This window comes from Lissotriton vulgaris, unplaced genomic scaffold, assembly GCF_964263255.1.
Source record: "Lissotriton vulgaris unplaced genomic scaffold, aLisVul1.2 SCAFFOLD_916, whole genome shotgun sequence".
Classification (NCBI taxonomy): domain Eukaryota; kingdom Metazoa; phylum Chordata; class Amphibia; order Caudata; family Salamandridae; genus Lissotriton; species Lissotriton vulgaris.
This window is the reverse complement of record NW_028244302.1, coordinates 507,101-527,384: the sequence shown is the minus strand read 5'-3', so window position 1 is coordinate 527,384 and position 20,284 is coordinate 507,101.

The window sequence follows — 20,284 nt, the reverse complement described above, 5'->3', positions numbered from 1 at the left end:
CTGAGAGGATGTTGTTCTGGTTCTCTTCCAAGCGCCCGCATGTATTTTTATTTCTTTTTGTCTTGTCTGGTTGAAGACAACACTGTCTTCCTGTTCAGAGTCCTGGATACCTGACGGTAGGGTAATATCTGAAGAGATCATCTTGGTATGGCTTGGGGACTGATTTGCTGTCTCTGGTTGTCTCATCCACTCCTGCTCACGGTTGTGACTGGTAGACCCTGGGACCGACTGGGTAGTTGTATGTTTCTTTCTCATCCGATGATGACCTGTCTCTATTGACACGTCTTGCTTCCTTTGCAGATCGACGGGCTGGTCAGTTTCCATCTGATTAATCATGGCCACTATATCTGTTTTCCTTTTGTAGGACCTTTGAGTCAGCCTCGCTGCCCCCATCCGGGGTGACGGTGTAGTATTTATGTCTTGATACACCTGTGACTGACATGACAGGTCGTCTGGTGTAGTGATTGAGTGTTCATGGACATTGATGTGAGACGTGTTGCTCTTGACAGAAGGAATGTCCCTTGATTCTCTGGTATGTTTGGGTGATTGACGCCATGGCCGTTGTCGGGACCAGGACTCTGTCGACTCGAAAGATCGGACTGACATGCTTTCTGAATCAGAGGAGTTCTCTTTCAATTTCCTTTGAGAATGTTCCTGTGAGAATGCCTTAACGGGTGGATTTCTGAAATGGGTAGTCCGTGGCGAGCTGCTTTCCACGTCAGAGTTATCTTTGAGGCGTTTCTCCGGGTATCTTCCTCGAGGTGTCTTCGTTGTTAATGCACTGGAGAAGTTGTTTGATAACTGCGTACTAATGTCTTGAGTTTGATTCCAAGGTATTTCGTTTCTGCTTCTCTCGCCTGATGGTAATGACCTCCTCTCCATTTCTTCATTATTTTGGATGTCATGAATGTGTTTGTCTTCCCCTCTTCGTTGTCTGGGTGAATCAGTCCATCTTATGCAGTTCCTTTCCTCTTCACACTTGTTTGATGTACTGACATCTGTGTTACCGGTGTGGTGTGTTCTCCTGTTTGATGTCTCCTCTGACTCGTCTCTCGAATTTGGCAAACAGTGAGGTGTTTGTGTGTGGTCGTGTACTGATTTCCAGGGTTGACTTGACTGGTCCAGTCTTCTATATTTTGCCTTTCTTGCACGTTTGTTAGACAGACTGTCATCTGGTCCATTGATGCGATCTGTCCCACTTGACACGTCATCTGCTTCAGAACCGTTTGCACCATCTGTTGATTGACTTCTCGAGGTTGAATAACTCTTTGAGGTGGTATCAGTGCCGCTATCGCAATCCTGACTCATCCTGGTCTTTTGTGTTGTTGACCGGAAGTATTTCATGACACTTTGTCTCTTGTTTTGTCTTGGCTCTGATCTGCCTTCACCCTCCCTTTTTTTTGTTATGAGGATTCCTGTGCCTTGCCCCCGAACATGAGGGATGTCTCTTTCCAGATATCTTTGTGTCTTGCATTCGAGTGCACGTCTTTTGATATGTCTCTTGCTTTGATCCGCACTCCAACCTCGGCCCCTCTGATAATTCTCTTTAGCGACCACTGCCCGTGAAGAATCTTGCGCTTCGTGTCAGCATTTGAACAGCCTTCGATGATCCGGAGCCGAACTGCTTCTTCATTTGTAAATGCATTGAAATAACAGCATGGTACCAAACTTTGCAACCGGGTGATAAAATTTGGCAATGGTTCTCCTGGTTCCTGCCGTGCTGTGGTGAATGCGATTCGAGCATGATCTACGTCTGCCTGTGCATGGAAATGGGCACGTAGCTTCTCTTGGAGTCTTTCATAAGTCTCTGTGACATTTTCAGGAAATGTTCTAATCAGACGTCGGCCCTCATGACCTACTAGCTGGAGGAGTAGCATCAGACATTTTCTATCTCTTCGCTCCCCAATAGCTTCAAGAAACTCGCCTAGTGATTCCAGCCACCGGCTCCATTCGAGACCCAGACTCCGAGTGTCAGTCTGTGTCACTGGGGGTGGCACTTCAATACAGGGATTAGACCGTTGAGTTGCTTTTCCCGCTGCCATGAGGGAGGAAGATTCTGATCTGCTCTGATTACAGGACTGTTCACTCTGCTCAATTGTTTGTCTTCACTTGGTGCCAAACGTTTACTTCGGCGCTTGTCTTTGCTCGTACTTCTTACATTCGGGATCTGCATTTGCTTGTGCTCGCTGACTTCGGAGCTTGTGGTCATCCGTGCTTGTTTATATTCAGTGCAGTCTTCGCTTGTTTCCGGTACCGACTTGTGCTTGGCGCGCTGTGAATCGTGTAGGTGCCAGTGCTTGTTGCTGACAGTTGCTTTTATTCATTCGCTTCCTTGCCACCTGTATTAGTGCGTGTTTGTGTTCACCGTTTACTTTGCTTGGCTATGGCATTTGCTGGTGTTTATTTCATCTGGCCGATGCGTATTCTTTCATTACGCCTGCCACGGCTTGTTCGTTTGTGTGTATCAATGTTTGCTTCTTCTCTTTTGCCAACATCCGTTCATTTAAGTTTGCCAAGACTGATTCCTTATTGTTCGTTTGTAGGTATCAATGCTTGTTTCATTCCTATTACTGGTGCTGGTTTGTTAAAATCACTTCGATTCATCACACTCCTTGTTGCTTGTATCAGTGCTCAATTGTGCTCAAGATAGTCTTCGTTTGTTATTTGTGTTAGCTCGTGCTTGTTTCATTTGTATTTCCGGCATCTGCTTGTGCTTGTCTACAAATTGCACTTTTTGCATGTACTCGTGGTTGTTTACTTGTTTAGTCTCGGGCGTCGACTCGTGCTTGTTTTCTCTTTACCTTCGTTCATGGTCATTTATTGTGAACCCTTGCACTTGCTTGTGCTTGTTGTGCTGTTGTGGTTTTACTATTGCCTTTATCTGTCTCTTGCATTTACCAATGCTTGTTGGATTGCTGCCACTTTGAACTTATCAACGTTTGTTCGTTTCCATCCACCAGTGCTTGTTTCCTTCAAGACTTGCGGTTGCTCGTGTTTGTTCGCACGTGAAATTTGCATTTATTTGTGTTTGTTTCTTACTGCACCTCTTGCATGTGCTCGTGCTTGTTTGATGACTTTCTCTTGCGTTCACTCGTGCTTGTTTTCTTGGTGCACCTCTTGCACTTATCTGTGCTTGTTTTCTTTTATCCTTCCTGCACTTGCCAATGCTTGATTCAACATAGGTGCCACTCCTTGTTTTCATCGAACTGGAGATTGCCTGACTCCAAAATGGCCGCTTCTAGGCCTCGAAAGGGGATTGGTGGGGACAGCCTGACTCCAAGATGGCCGCCGCGCTTGAAATCTCGTTTCCCACGAGATTTTGGCTCCCTCCACTGCACTACAGTCATCGGCCGGTTCTAGACACTCACCGGGCTGATGAGACTCACGCTGGGTGCTGGGGCCTTCACCTTCCACCGCTTCCTCCCACGCAGGATCTCCTTCGCACAGGTAGGACCGGGGTGAGCTCCCGACGTCGCTACCTCTCCCGCAATTGGTCACGCATCTGGGGTGAGCACCCGATGCTGGTATTCTGCAGCGCTTCCTCCGCTGGATCATCTCAGCGCTCGACCGCGCTTTGCTCGCCGGGCTTTGACGACCGGCTGATTCTGTCTCAAAATGCGGCGCGTTCACCTCACCGCTGGCCTCTTCCTTATGGCGGCGGTTTTCTTCTACCAGGCACACGTGTCGCGACGGCGACTTTTTCGGTGTGCTGCTTGGGACGGGTACTTGTCTCCAGGGGTTCAGAGTGGCAGGCTTCACCATCCCACCCTCGTCGCCAGCTGTAGCATCGTGCTACCAAAGATGACGCTACATAGATTTGTATATTTGTACGCTCTTTATTCTGCTTCCTCCAGGTTCCCCGTCCCTACTCTAACTGTCCCAAGCTCGTCCCCCCGTAGCTCCTCCTGTTCCCGTTCCTCCCCTTAGCTCCACCCTGACCACTAGACTGCATCACAACACTACAGGAACCAGAGTTATATTTTTAGATGTTTTAAGCCAAAGTAGTACCTAAAAGTGGAATGAGCCAATTGCGGTTATCTGGTCGCACTAAACCAGGTCTAAGTTAAAAGTTAAGGCTGACTGTGAGGCACTGCCTGTCTGGTATACAGACCTGGTTTGTCCACCGGAAAGTTTACCCTTTGACTTGGTAGATTTTCTGAAGAATGTTTGATGGGTCATGCTGCAGATTGGTGAAGTATGGGTCATCAGTTGGAGCCTCAACTCTTATAGGAAACTTGGCACAGTGATCATCAAAGACAGGAACGCTCTGAGTGGGCGAAATCCAAAATTGGTGCCTAGGAAGGTCTCCTCAACTCTCAGAAGCTATTCAACATCGACCTTGGCAAAGCCACTCAATGTTCAGACTTAAAAACGTTTCTCAAAGTCAAAATTATTTCAAGGTGGGAAATCTACAATTTGAATCTGAGTACTGATTTAAAATCGGTAATTGCAACTTTAGTCTTCTCTTAGTCTCCGCTGATTCTCTGGAGGGAAACTTCAGAAAAAAGTTTGTGTGTCCAGTTTCGCAGGTTTTAGAGTTAGAGGAGCACTCTCTAACACCAGCTAATGGTCGAGGATCTTATTGGTAGGCACCACTTGGAGAGTTAGTACTCACTCTCCCAGAGCCACCTATAGGGTCCAGGAAATTTCGGTTGGAACAGGTCAGCTGGGCTCTTGGAAATTAGCCTTCTTGCTGCTTTTGTGGTCCTGTAGCCTAACAGGGGGTCAGCCAACTGACCCTTGGAGTCCACATCTTGGTCATGGGTAGACGTGGGAGCAGATCCAGCTCTTGTGGTTTCTCCCCACAGGATCAAATGAGGTGCAGTCCTTCTTCTGTCTTCCACAGCTCCAAATGTGTACTGAAGAAGGTGTCCAGTGGCACCAGATTTATGCCTGGCACTAGCTTCTGGGTAAGGGCAACTCCCTGACCAAAAGAGAAAAAGCTCACTGGGGCAACCCTGCCCACTTTGATATATTTTCCTGTGGGTTTGGCCATAAACAATCCCACAGTGCACTGTAATTCCAAAATCCAACATGGCATAAACTTTCCTCCCCTGAGCAGAGTTCTGGGCACACCCTTGGGGTATGTCTAAGGAAACGAGAAACTCCCCTTGCAAACCAGTTCTGAACCGGATTTCAATCAATCAATTGATTAAGGTTTATAAAGCACAACCATTCAACCGTGAGTGTCTCAAGGCTCTGGGGTGAGAGCTGCTGATCCGTCTAAGGGCTGGGATTCAGTCGGAGAGTCAGGTGTTGAGATCCTTCCTGAATTGGGTCAATGACAGGGATTGTCTTAGGTGGAGAGACAGGGTGTTCCAGGTCTTGGTGGTGAGGTAGGAGAAGGATATTCCTCTGGTTCTAGTCTTAAGGATCCTAGGTACAGTGGCCAGGGCCAGCTGGGCTGTGCGTAGGGGTACGTGAAATGAGAGGTAGTGGTTCAGGTATGCTGGTCCTGCGTCGTGGAGGGCTTTTTAGGTGCGCGTGAGAAGCTTGAAAGTGATTCTTTTGTTGACTGGGAGCCAGTGGAGCTCTTAGGGTGTTCGGTCATATGGCTGTGGTGGGGGATGTCAAAGACCAATATGGCTGTGCCATTTTGACTGTTCTGTAGTTTTCTGAGGAGATTCAGTGTGACACCAGCATATTGTGCATTTCCGTGGTCGAGTCTGCTGCTGATGAGTGTGTGGGTGACCTTTTTTCTGGATTCGGTAGGGATTCCTTTGAATGTCTTTGAAAGCAGACGAAGTGTCTGAAAGCATGACGAGGACGGTATTGACCCGACGGTTCATTGTGAGCGAGGAGTCCTGTGTGATGCTGAGGTTTCGTGCGAGGTCCATGGGTGGGGTTACCAATGTAAAGGGCCGCCAGGAGTCATCCCAGGCTGAGGGGGTGGGCCCCAAGATGAGAACTTTGGTCTTGTCTGAGTTAAGTTTGAGGCAACTGTTTTTCATCCAGGCGGCAATGGCATTCATGTGGAAGCTGTTTCTGTGGTTGTGGGTTCATTGGTGAGGGAGATGGTCAGTTGGGTTTTGTCGGCGAAGGAGATGATGTTGAGTCCGAATTTCCTGACAATGCAGCAAAAGGAGCAATGTATATTTTGAATAGGGTGTGGCTCAGGGAGTAGCCCTGGGGTACTCCGTAGCTGATTTCCATGGGTTCGGAAGAGAGGAACTGAGGTAGTCTGACTTGCTGTGTTGGACCAGTGAGGAAGGAGTGGATCAAATCGAGGGGCTTGTTGCAGATGTCAGTGTCGTGGAGTCGTGTGATTAGGGTGCTGTGGGAGACAGTGTTGAAGGTGGCCAAGAGATGTGCTGGGATTGGTGTCCTGGCTAACTGGACAATGGAAGGGGCAGGCCTATGTGTGAGTTAAATCTGCCGGTGACAGGGTACTCCCCTCTGAAGCTTGTGTAATTGGTGGTCACATCCCCCAGGCCACCCTGTCAGTGTCAGGAGGAAATCACACCTCCTCCCATCCAAGGCCCCTTTGTTCCCTTACCTGGGAACCATTTGCACCTCCTTGAAGGGGGCCAGCAGGATGCCAGGAGAACATTGGGGATTCACTCTAAAAAGGCTACTGGATGTTTTATGATATAACATACGGGTTGACCCAAAAGCACTGGGACCTGGGTAGTCAATAGTATATGAAAGGGGGGTCCCAGTTAGCACAAAATTAAACTGTACTGACTCAGAATTCTTAAAATAGACTATACAAAATTTCATAGACACAAGCTTAGAGAGATGCTATTTAATAAACATCCTCATTATGCAGAATAATTACCATTTCTTTTAACAGAACACTTTTGAAATTCACATGCCCAGGACAGAGGGCGTGGGGAGGAAAGGAAAAAGGAAAAAGGGGAAGTGTAAGGTAGTGTAACAAATAAAATTAGTCATACAGAATTGCTTGTGGTCCTATACACATTTCACATTAAGTACCACACATGACATAATATACATTGTCACAAATCGATTCATGTACTTCAGAAGCCTATCCTGTTATCAGCATACATAGTCACTAATGATCCATTTGTTAACAGGTAGGAGTGGACAAAGGCGTGTCGACGTTTCGACCCCAGAAGAGTAGGAGACGCTATTGCCCTACAGCGGGGTCTTCTTCAGGACTAACAGTGTTGGGGTGTGGGGGTGGAGTCGGAGGGCACCTATAAAGAAAAAAACTATTTTTAAAAAAGGTTTACTATTTAAAGAGAAAGATGTGGGCTATATGCGCCCTACCAGATTACCTACAAAGGAGATGGTGGTATCCTTAATTCCGTCTGGTGTGGATGGTGGGCCAGAGGCTCCTGGTTAGAAAGAGAGCGTAAGCCTAAGAAAAAAGTATAGGCTACTGTGAGTTTGTGGGCAAGAGATCACTATGTCCCACAATTAAAACATAGGCTGGCCTAGAGACATGCCTTGCATTGTCATGTTAATTGTGGCACAATATGTGCTGCAATCCACTGTTGACATTTTTTTTTTTTTTTTTGTAACTGTTTATTTGCAGGATAGTAAAATTGCACAATCGTTACAGTACATGCAGTCACTTGTCTTACATCCCATTGAAATACATCAGTTGTACCGTACTCGCTCATGTTGCCTTTTCCTATTTTCATCCTGTTACACTATTCCCAACTCAACCCCCCAACCCCCCCTCCCAATATCCCTCCCCCGGCACTCCTATTCAGGCATAGTATGGGTTCAGACATGACGGTACAGTATGTACCCTATTCCTTGTTAATCCACCATCCACTGTTGACATTTATGTTACTGGCCCTGGATACACTTTGCTACTCAAAAATAGACACTTATGGTAAGTGAAATATGCCAACCAGGAAGGTAGCTAATTTGACATGTTTATAATGGTCAGAGCACATCCACTTGGCACTTGACAGCAGTGTCCCAGTGTGCAAAATAAAAAAAACAGCAACAAAGTTTAGCAAACGAGTGGGGGTGACTACACACGTAAAAAAGGTCATTTTCCTACATATGGAATCTGTTCTTTTTTCTTTGGTGAGTCTTCAAACCTGTGCACACACGTTTTTGCACCTTGTAGAAGCCTCTATATTTGTTAGACAAAACGACTAAGCAGTTCTTCTGGAACATGCCAAATAACATACTCTACTTTAATAGGTTCACAGTTTAGTTATAATAATCAACACAATATTCACGCATACTGGGAGACCCATCCAGTGCTTAATTATTTTTTGGACTGCTTCTTTTCTTCATAAACACAGGGATTGGATCAGAGAATTCCACCTCTAAATGTCTCTCCAGAATAATGTGCAGCTAGCATTGCGTATGACTACTAATATAGCAGAACCCCACCCAAGATGCCTAAAGCTCTAAGAACCGTGGGATGTCTCATGCACCAGTAGCAGTGGGACATGTAGGCCCCTTGCACAGAGCCTCTAGTCCTATGGGTTTGGTGGGGTTTACTTTAAAAAGAAGGAGAATCACCACTACCAAACAAAAGGGGCAGGATAGTTAAGAACTAAACAACAGTTAGTTTCCCTTTTGTATATCTTAAATCAATAAAGGCGGGCATGCCTTTCAAAATCCTCTCTATTTGTACATTTATGGTGTACCCGAAGACACTGTCCAAATGGAATATTATCTTCTTGGCAGTGGGGTGATTGCTTTTATAGTGTAGCACAGTGTTACGATCGATTGGTTTTCTAAATAGGGCAACCTCTGATTTCTCTTCTTTTTCTTTATTTTAATATCTAAAAAATCACATTCCCAATTGTTAATTGACAGTTTCTTTGGGCACCACATAATTGTACAAACAGAGACGATTTTGAAAGCCGGGCTGAAAATCTGCAAGGAAAATTAGATAGAGGGTACCCAAAACATTAATTAAAAAAGCATACAAAAGGGCAAAATACTATAATAGAGTGTAGCAGTTAGTAGAGAAAATAAAAGAATAACTTGTGTAACCAATTTCACAAACATGAGCAATAAAATAAAAAATAAAATAAGTGGAAATTGGTCAGATCTAAATGAAGCAGACAGTGAGATATTGGAAGATCCTCTGGTCCCATGTAGAGGAAATAAAACAATAAGTATTTGTAAACAGGAAAGGAAACACAATCGAGTAAAATAATGGATTTACATTAGTTGACAATTTCCCTTAGGTTCATGTAAAAGTTGCACCAACATTATGAAAGGGGAAAAAGTAGACCTAAATGGCATGCCTCATAGAATTCATTGCATGGCACATTGCTGTATTATAAATGTTGTTTTTTTAATAATATGCCCTTTCAGTAAAGGCTTTGTAGGTGAAGTGATAAGAGAGATGCGACAGAGACTGAATGAACATAAATCCGTGATTATGAATAATAGAAAAATGCTCCCTTGGCAGAACAGTGGGTTGAATGCGAACATAAAGAAGATGAATTAAAGTGGTGTATTGAAGAGCATATAATTGATACCGCCAGGGGCGCTAACCTTGATAGTAAAAGAAAGAAAAGAGAGCAATATTATATGTCCAAATTCAGCACCTATAAATATGGTTTAAATAACAGGGAAGAATGTGAAAGAATATTAAGATATTTTCTGTTCATATGAATAGGACCCTGCCATAAATATGGTTTAAACAATAGAGAAGAACGGGAAAGAATATTAACCCCTTCGGTGCTGATGACGAACCCCAGCCGTCATGCACTACGGTGCTTGTGTGCTCATGACGGCTGGGGTTCGTCACGGCCCGCCCCTGTTCGTGCTATTTACAGAACACCAGGGGAATCGCGGCCGCATCGAAGGGGTTAAGATAGTTTCTGTTCATTAGAATATGACTCTGCTATCTGATATAGAGGATACCTGTCTATATCAGTTCTCATATAAACAAACAAGTTCATTGTAGTCAATGTAAATTGGGATACCACAAGAGGTTTCTGGGATGTCTATGACTTTCGAGATCGAATTAATGGCATCAAAATTAGGATTTCTTTATTTAAAAAGTTTAATATAGCGCGAACAAGGCCCAAAGGGTATCAGAGCGCTTCACAGTTGTGGAAAGGAAACAAAGTAGGGGAACATAGAGATAAGAGAGTCCGACATGTTGAGATAATAAAATTGTACATAAATGTGAGCAAGAAACAACTCAATAAGGTAAGGCACAAAGCTACTTAATAGGTAAGGCAAAGAATCATAGACAATTAACAGTTGATTAAAAAAAAAATGGACATTTCAAAAACAGACGATCCATGGTCCCATTAAGGCAGGAATGTGGTCATTAGGATAGTTTTTACTTCCTGTGTGAACACCGCTGGGTAGGGGATTCTGCGAATTTCCGGTGGGAGAGAGTACCAGATCTTGGGTGACGCACCCAAGAAGGCTCTGAGGCGTGTTCTTTTTGCTAAAAGTCTGTGGTTTGAGTAGCAATAAGATAGCACTTCTGAAAGGTCAGCTACCACCTGATAATTCCAGTTTTTGAGCCAAGTATCCTGGTGTTTTGAAGTGGAGGGCTTTGTGTATCATACAAGCAATCTTTAATTGTATTCTTGCTTCGTAGGGTAACCACTTCAGATATCTTACGGCTGGGGAAATGTGCTCATTTCTTTAAGTGTCAGTGATCAGTCTAGCAGCGGCATTCAGTGAAGCTCTAAACAGGGCTAGGGTATATTTGGGGAGGCCACAGAGTGTTGTACTTCCATAATGTAGCCTAGGTCGGACAAGTGCTTGTACCACCTGCGGGAGGAAAGATTTGAGGTTTCTAAGAGTCCTTATACTGTGATTCGCACCCTTGGACTAATTACTAATATTTTACTTCATGTTCAGGTGTGAGTCCAGGGTAATTGCTGAGTCGATGATAACCGGGGAGCAGTTAAAGGTAGTGAGTTGTTTCATCTAGAGGTCAATCTTGAGGGTGTGCTTAGGAGGGGAGATGAGAAGGAAGTCTGTTTTGGCGGTGTTCAGCAGGAGATGTTTCTCTAGTTTTGGATAATCATCAGGATAGTTGAGCAATATTAGACCTGGTACCATTGGTGTCAGTCTCCCTTCCATTTTTCACTGGTTGCCTCCTCGGTTTTTTATATATTTTGCTAGCTTAGATGCTTTGGGCACTGCACCACTGCTATTCAGTGCCACAGTGCAAGTGCTCCCTCTGTTAAATTGATGTATTGATTAGTGACTCCATGATTGGCTTTGTTGATTTACTTGTCAGACCTTAGTACAGTGCACCACGTGTGACCAGGGCCTGTAAATCAAATGCTGCTGGTGGGCTTGCAGTACTGATGGTGCCACCCACAAAAGCAGCTTGACAAGTGTGACTCATTCCTGCCATTGAAGAGCAGAGACTGTGAGCAGTCTAATACTGCCATGTCGACTTGTGCACCCACTTGCCAGACCCTAAATCTCCCCTTTTCTACATTTCAGACACCCCTAAGTTAGGCCCAAGGGCAGGGTGCATTGTATGTAAGAGGTAGGACATGCCCTGATGTGTGTGGCATGTCCTGATAGTGAATTACAGCCATTTTCGTTTTTCACTTTTGCAAGGCTATCTGTTCCCATAGGCCAGAATGGGCAGATTGATTATAACAACTTATAATCCTAACTGACCCAGGGAACATGGTAGAAATTTGAATTTATTATGCCTGAACTCAGGATGATAAAATACATATTTTAGTAAAGTTGGTTTTAACATTCTGTGTTTGAAAATACCACTTTTAGAAATGGGGTATTTTCTTACCTAACCATCCGGCCTGCCTCTGCTAGCTTGTGTATTGCATTTCTGGTTTGTTAGTGACAGGGGCTGGGGAGGCTCCAGGAGACAGGGTGAGCCAGCACAGGGCTGAATAGACTTATCTGCATGTAGAGTGGTGGGAGGAGTAGCACCTTGGACTGAATAGGGCTGTGCCTGCCTTGCTGGCTTCACCTCCTGTGGTGTGTCTGTGGACCCTGGCCCACCCTGCCAAAGGAAATAAGAAGTCCTGTAAACAAAGTGCTCCAGGACTGCTAAAACTGGTTTGGACTAGGTAGAGGACCCTCTGCCTTCATAGGACAAAGGATTTTGCAGTATAAATATTGAGGCCCAGCCCCAGGACTTTAGATCACTTCTGGGAAAACAAGACAAAACTTTGCCAAGGAGAAGAACCAAGGTAGTTTCAGGAGTTTGGACTGCCCCTCTGCCAGTGTGTTCTTTGCTGGGTTGGCCTGCAGTGGTTTCTTTATTGCCAATGAAAGGAGAAAGAATGTTCATCATCCTGCAGAATATTTCCCCAAGGGCTTGAATTTGAGCTTGCCTTCTGTCTGAAGTCTCAGGGATACAAAATACTTCACCCCTTCTGTTTGCCTGCACCTGGAACTTGCTGTTCTAGCTGCTACAGAAGGAAATTATAACAACGAAGCCATCGAGTGACGCTGTACTCTGCATCAAAGCTGCATGTGCTGCACCAACTTACAATGTAGACCTGACGCCGGCAACCATGCCACATTGAAGCCAGTGAGCGACATCATAACCTGCAATAAGCCATGAGCGCTGCTCTGACTTGCGACCTAGGCCCGACGCCTGCTGCTGTGCTGCATCGACTCCTGAGCTGACATAATCGCGGAACCGATCCTGAACGTGGCGGTCAAGAATCCATCGACATGGTGACATCGTACAGAACCGTGGTTTTGGCGTCATCATGATGTCACCTCCTCTCCCGTAAGGAACTGATGCCTCCCCTGCTTTGCGCAAGCATCCAGTACCCAATGCATCGCCCCTGAAGCAAGCAACCAACGCCGCACAAGCCCCAACGACACTGCATCTCCCTCGACGCCGTGAGCTGTCTTTGTTTTCGCTTTTCCAAGGTACTGTTCTGAGTGGGTCTGTTTTGACTCCAGGCCCTATGCCACGCACCTCGCAGTCGGTGCCGTACTTTGGGATTTCTTTGACCTTGACGTAGTGGTAACTCTAGTTGGGGTTATCTGTTGCTGAAGACTGCTTTTAAGTGAATAATCTAGTTTTGAACTATCTCTACCATCTTGCAGTCCTATTTTTGATTACGGTATTGTGGATTTTTGTCGTTTGTGGTCTTTTGTTAAGTCTATATTTTTTAAAAACTTGTGTGGTGTCCATGCGCAGTGTTTTCACTGTATTCCTGTATGTGTTCACAAATGCTTAACACACTGCCTCTGAGATATGCCTGTTTGTTCGTGCCAAGCTAACAAGGGGGTGAGCAGGGGGTATCCAGGAGTGTAATCCCTTTTCCTGACTTAGAAGCAAGGGTCCCTATTTGGTCAAAGGTACCTACCTCTGCCAACTAGAGACCCCCCATTCTAACAAGCGAGATGAAGTCTTCAGAAGAATTGATTTTTAGATAAAGTTGAGTGTCATCTGCATACATATGGAAACGGATGTTCATGGAAGATAGAACATTTTCTAGTGGTTACAGGAAAAGATTAAAGAGTATAGGGGAAAGGGTAGAGCCTTGCGGGACCCCCATGGAAAATGCAGATGGATGGAATAAGGTATGGTTCACCTTAACTCTTCGGGACCTGTTGTGAAGAAAGGAAGAGAACCATTGTAGTACGAAGCCGGAGAGGCCCATCCTGTGTTCCAGAATAGTTAGAAGGATTTCATGGTTAACCGTATCGAATGCTGAAGAGAGATCAAAGAGGATTAGGAGGCAGGATTCGTTATGGTCTAGCATGTTTAAGATATCATCAATGATGTGGAGGAGTGCCGATTCAGTACTGTGACCACTTCTAAAGCGAGATTGGCATTGATCCAGGAGATTGAAAGTCTCGATGAGCGAACACATTTGCTTTTGGACACATTTTTCTAATAGTTTAGCCAGAGAAGGGATGTTGGAAATGGGGTGGAAGTTGTTGAGATCAGATCTTGTCCGCATCCATTTTTTTTAGAATAGGTGTAACCTGGGCTGCTTTTAGCCATTCGGGGATCTTGCCTTGAGATAAAGAGGCATTAACAATTTTAGCCCAGAGGGGGATGAGAGCGTCCTTGATTTCTTTGAAGAGAGCTGGTGGCATTGGGTCTCTAAAGTCATTGGAGCGGTTAATGCTAAGCAGGATTTTGTAGATGTCATCATCACTGATGGGCGAGAAGGATTTCCATGTGGCCCTGTTCTTAGTGCTAATAATGAGCGTCTTCTGATTTGCTGAGTGGACAGGCTGAACCGTACTCTCAAGTGATGTAATATGGGCCCTTTTTGCTTCACGGTCAGGGCTGATGGATTTAGCTTTCTCCATAAAGAAGATAGCCAGATCGGTGCAGGAAGGAGACTTGTCTGCTGACTCGATATTATTGGAAGCTATCACTGATTGCTGTTTAACAATTTCAAAATGTTTTTTTGGGCGATTAGAGGCTTGCCTAAGCTGCGATCTGAAGTAGTCTGCCTAAGACTTCTTGATTTTTTTATTGTAGGAGCTTCTAACTGATCTAAGGGCTTTTAAGTACAAGGCGGATGATTTAGATCTCCATAGACGTTCAGCTGCTCTTAAGTTGCGGCACTCAGAATTTAGATTGTCGTTGAGCCATATTTTGGAGGCAGTATTTTTTAGTTGTAAGGGTGCTATTGAGTCAATGATTTCAGAGATAGTTGCTTTATAGAAGTCTGTGAGATCATGAACATCAGTCAGGTCATCTTGGGGAGACAAGGCATTTTTACAGTCGGTAGCTAGGCAGTCCATGTTAATATTCTTGAGGTCCCTTTTCCACTGTTTAATTTTCTTGGGTTGGGTCTTTTTCAGTAACACCTCCTCATTGATATTGAAGTAGATGCAGTAGTGGTCGGACCAATCACAATGAGTAATGTCTACCAAAGTGATGATATTACCCTTTTAAATAACAAGGTACAGAATTTCTCCTTTGTTGTGAGTTGGCTGGTCACAGAATTGAATAAGCTTAACCTTTTGATTCATAATAAACGGTTCAAACAATTATTTTGCCTGTTTGCAATATTTATCTGATTATCATGCGATGGCTGTGGTTAAAGACCGTCGTTTTAGGCACATGCACGAAGGTAATGAAATTGTTTTGTGAGTCTATTATGATTTACTAGAAGGCTTCGTATAGACGCGATGCAAAATGGACTTTAAGGACTTTCTCCATTCATAATAGGGGCCCCTTGAAGGGGCATATAAAGAATATATAAATAAACTACAAATGCGCTACCTCAATGCCTATCTTAAATACGACTGAAGGTTTGGAATCAAGGTAATTATGCATGTCCAACTTGACGACAGATAGATTATGGGATATAAATAGAAGTCGGAGTCACACTAGCCATGACAGAAGAAGTGAAAGCCAGATGGGAGCTGTAGGAGGTAAGAGAAAAAAGATGAACAGAATTAATGAGGAATTCTTTTGGGTTATGGCAGCAAGTTAAATTGCCCTTAGATACCATCGGGTAAATAGCTCGGGAGGGAAGACTGAGTTTATAACCTCTTTGTAACACCAAGCTGGATACAGTGTATATCAGCAGTTCGGAAACATATGGGTGTATCCATATGGGTAACGTGACCCAGGGTATTGCATAAGTCACAGCCATGCCATACTCTCAAGATGTCTGTATTCTATCTACAAGGCAACAGCATAGGTAGTCTCCCCTTTTCTTTGCACATCAATAGTGATTTCCAGTGTATATTGACATCCAGGAAGTCTGCAGCATGGGTCATGTGTCCCCAGATATTACAACAGCTTATTTAAACTGTAGAAAATAATATGTCTGCATCTTATATGCAGGATACCCTGGTACTACATGACTGCGAAAGTGTCCATGAACCCTGCTTGTAGTGCCAATGAGACAAAAACATATTGAACAAGCTAGTTCACAATATAAACTCAGGTGGTTATACATACCCTCTTGATAACCAGTTAACTTAAGGGACTCTTTCCTAAAATCATTATAAAAGAATATGAGAACATGCATATATGTGGGGGTCACCTTTTAACAATAGGTACATCCTATATTTTTACAGAATTCTGGATATTCGGAATACCAAGAACCATGTTTTAAGGCATCCCCCATACATATAGATAATACAAGGGGAGTATGCCGACATTTAGTCAGTAATTTGGATTATTTGCACAACAACAGATTATAAGGTAAGCAACTATGATGTACCTCAGGGGACAGTTTTACTGGTAAAAACAAACACCATTACTTGCAAATTAATTTTAAATATAATACATACTATTTGTAGGTCATAAATCACTATGCTCCTGCAACATAGACTTCTTTGCTCCTGAGTGATTTAACGTAACCAGAGTTGTTAAATCAGCCGATTGACAGCAATGTAGGAGTCTTGCTATAAAGCTGCTGTTACAAGGACGAGGAAAGGTTTTTTTCTCTCAACATAATGAAATTCTATTTTTATGTGCTTTCTAAAGTATTATCTAAACCATGAAAGGAGTGGATTTTTGACAGAACCTGAAAATCTGTTCCTTTTGTATCTGCAAAGTGTATCTATCTTCCTGTGGAGTAATTCATACGCTGGTATATATATCTTTATATCTATTCACTGAAAAAAACATAGGTTTCAGCCACGTTATAGTTAAGAATTACCATTTAAAAAAACCTTAGAAATTCACTGAAAAAACCATAGGTTTCACACATGTTATAGTTAGCTGGACATTTCACTCATACAAAACTATTAAAATACCCCTGTTATAGTTAGTTCAGCTAACTATAACTCGCGCGCCCGCAATGCACTGCTGATGACGTCACATATTACATCACTCATGGCATGGTCAGTGACATCACTCATGACATCACTGATGACATCTCAAATGACATCACTGATGACATCACTGATGACATCATCCAGTGAATGTGTGTCTTCCTGAAAAATAAATATTTTTTATATATGTATATCTAAAGGTTGACGGAAGAATAAATGGGTAAATAAGTGTCTAAATTGATGTTTTTTTTGTAAAATTGTTTGTATAACTGACTTATTAAGTGTATCTCAGTGAATACATGTATTAATGAGTAATGTTTAAATATTTAAATATCTGTATCAGTGTCTCACTTTGTGTAAAAGTGGCTGCATGGGTTGGTGAGTAGCTACATGAGTGTGTATATGGGTTATCAGTTTTTTTTGAGTATCAGTATGAGTGTCTGTATGATTCGGTGGGGGATATTACTTAGCGTATAGATGCATGAATGAGTGACTCACTGTTTGTATGTTTTTTGAAGACAGCATGTATGCAGGACTGTATGGGTGGATGAGTGTGTGTATGGGTGTGTTAGTGAGGGAATGACTGTCTCAATAGTGTCTTTATGAGTAAATACATGTTTTAAACTAGTATATGTGAGTATTGATGTATATAAGTGAGATTATGTGAGAGTGAGAGATTGGAAGAGTTCCGGTATAAATAAGTATGTGTTGCTATAAGTGATTGTTTAAGAGAGTAAGTATGTGTACGTTTCTGTAGAATAAGTGTAGTGGTGTGTGTATAGCTGTATATGCAAGTAAATGTATGTTTGATAGTTTATTTGCATGTGTGAGTATGTGTGTGAGTAACTCTATGGATGAGTATCGGTGTGTAACAGGATGTATAGGTGTATGAGTACATATGATGAGTGAGTACATGTATGAGTGACTATATAGAACTGTTGGTGAATAAGTGGATGTGTATTTAGATTTTGGAATTACTGAATAGGTTGTTGTAACTGGTATTGGTATTTCCATTGTTTTGAACATTTTAGATTCTATTTTCGAATGTGTATATCAAAGGTTATATTTCGCTGAGAGGAGGTCTGCCACTCTTTCACAAGGATGATGTCATCAGTGATGTCATTTGAGATGTCATCAGTGATGTCATGAGTGATATCACTGACCATGTCATGAGTGATGTAATATGTGACATCATCAGCAGTGCATTGTGGGCGCGCGAGTCATAGTTAGCTGAACTAACTATAACGGGTGAATTTGAATGGTTTTGTACAAGTGAAATGTCCAGCTAACTATAACATGTGTGAAACCTATGGTTTTTTCAGTGAATTTCTAAGGTTTTTTAAATGCTAATTCCTAACTATAATGTGGCTGTAACCTATGGTTTTTTCAGTGAATTTCTAAGGTTTTTTAAAGGCAAATTCCTAACAATAAAGTGGCTGAAACTCATGGTATTTTCAGTGAGTTTCAAAGGTTTTGTAAACGATAATTTTTAAATGTATTAATTGTCATATTTTTTTATACTGATTTACTATATTGTTTTAAAATATTTATTTTGAGTTTTTTAATTTTTTTAATTACATCACATATTTTTAAAAATATTGAAATTGTAATATTTATTTATTTTATTTTATATTTTTTTAATTTATATATATTTTATATAGCAGGCAATGATATCCTATGGAAGGAAATTCAAGTTACTGGTAAGTATGGTTAAAATTACTTTTCAGGAACAGTAGTGAGCAGAAAGATGCAGCACTGAGGTCTCTCCTGATAACAGGTGAGTAAATCGGAATTCGTAGTTCAACTGATTTTAGAGGAATTTTTTTAAGTTCCAAAACTCAACCCTTAGAAGAATTTCCAAGTGAAACCAGTCAATGTTAGCCTATGGAAGGAAATTCAAGTTACTGTAAGTATGGTTAGAATTACTTTTCAGGATCAGTAGTGGGCTGAAAGATGCAGCACTGAGGTCTCTCCTGAGTAAATTGGAATTTGTAGTTCAGCTGATTTTAGAGGAATATCTGTATGTTTCAAAAATAGATACTTAAAAACTCTTCTGGTGAAAACCACACAATAGATTCCTATGGAAGGAAATACAAGTTACTGTTAAGTACGCTTAGATTTACTTTTCAGGGTCAATACTGGGCTCAAAGGTGCAGCACTGACGTCTCTCGTGATAACAGGTGAGTAAATCGAAATTCGTAGTTCGGCTGATTTTAGAGGAATATTTTGCTCAATAGAGAAGGAAGGGGATGGGGCCTGAGGTGACATGTGTGCAAACTTGCCCTGTGACACGTTTAAGGTTGAGGAATTTATTCCTCTTCAATCCTGAGGTTCCCTGTGAGCCAACTAGCCCACCAGGTACCTCCAGTATGCGCTAGAGAGCTGCGTTGCAGAGAGGTGTTCAAAGGGCACGCCCCCTTTTTTCAACACTCTGCAACGCAGCTCCGTGGCGCTTACTGAAGGTACCTGTTGGACTAGTAGGCCCCTAGGGGACCTCTGGATTGAGGAGGACTTAATTTACCAACTCAAAACGTGCCCAAGGGAAAGCTTGCACACATATCACCTCAAGCCCCGCCCCTACCTTCACCACTGTGCAAACGCGCCCCATAGCGGGTTCTAAGTTGGGGGTTCAAGTCCTCTTGCATACTGGGGGTCCATGAGGGCCAACTAGCCCACATGGAACTTCCAGTATGCTCCAGGTGGCTGCTTTGCAGAGAGGTGTAAAAAGGGGCGTGGCCTCATTACACCTCTCTGCAATGCAGCCCCCTGGCTCATTTTCAGAGGGGGAACTAAATCCCCTTGCATACTGGGGGTACCTGGGGGCCATCTAGCCCACCAGGAACCTCCAGTATGCGCCAGGGGGCTGTGTTGCAAAGAGGTGTAATGAGGCCACACCCCTTTTTACACCTCTCTGCAACGCAGCCCCCTGGCATGTTTGTAGAGGGGGAACTAATTCCCCTTGCATACTGTAGGTCCCTGGGGGCCAACTGGCCCACCAGGAACATCCGGTATGTGCCAGGGGGCTGTGTTGCAGAGAGTTGTAATGAGGCCACGCCCCTTTTTACACCTCTCTGCAACGCAGCCCCCTGCCACGTTTGCAGAGAGGGAACTAATTCCCCTTGCATACTGGGGTTCCCTGGGGCCAACTAGCCCACCAGGTACCTCCAGTATGAGCCAGAGAGCTGCATTGCAGAGAGGTGTTCTGAGGTCTCGACCCTTTTTACACTTCTCTGCAACGCAGCCCCCTGGTGCCTTTGCAGAGGGGGAACTAATTCCCCTTGCATACTAGGGGTCCCTGGGGGCCAACTAGCCCACCAGGAAGCTCTAGTATGCGCCAGGGGGCTGCGTTGCAGAGAGGTGTAATGAGGCCACGCCCCTTTTTACACCTCTCTGCAACGCAGCCCCTTGGCCCATTCTGGAGGCTCCTGGTGGGCTAGTTGGCCCACAGGGACCTCCAGTATGCAAGGGGAATTAGTTTCCCTTCTACAACCGCGCCAGGGGGTGCATTTGCAGAGAGGTGCAGGGAGGGGGCGTGGCCTCCTCCCGATCCCGTTTTAAAAAAAATTTACCTTTAAGAAGGGGGGCTGTGTAGCCCCCCATATTTTTCTTTTATTTTTTTGGCCCTGAGGACCCCATCCCCTAGGGCCTGCCCTCAAATGTT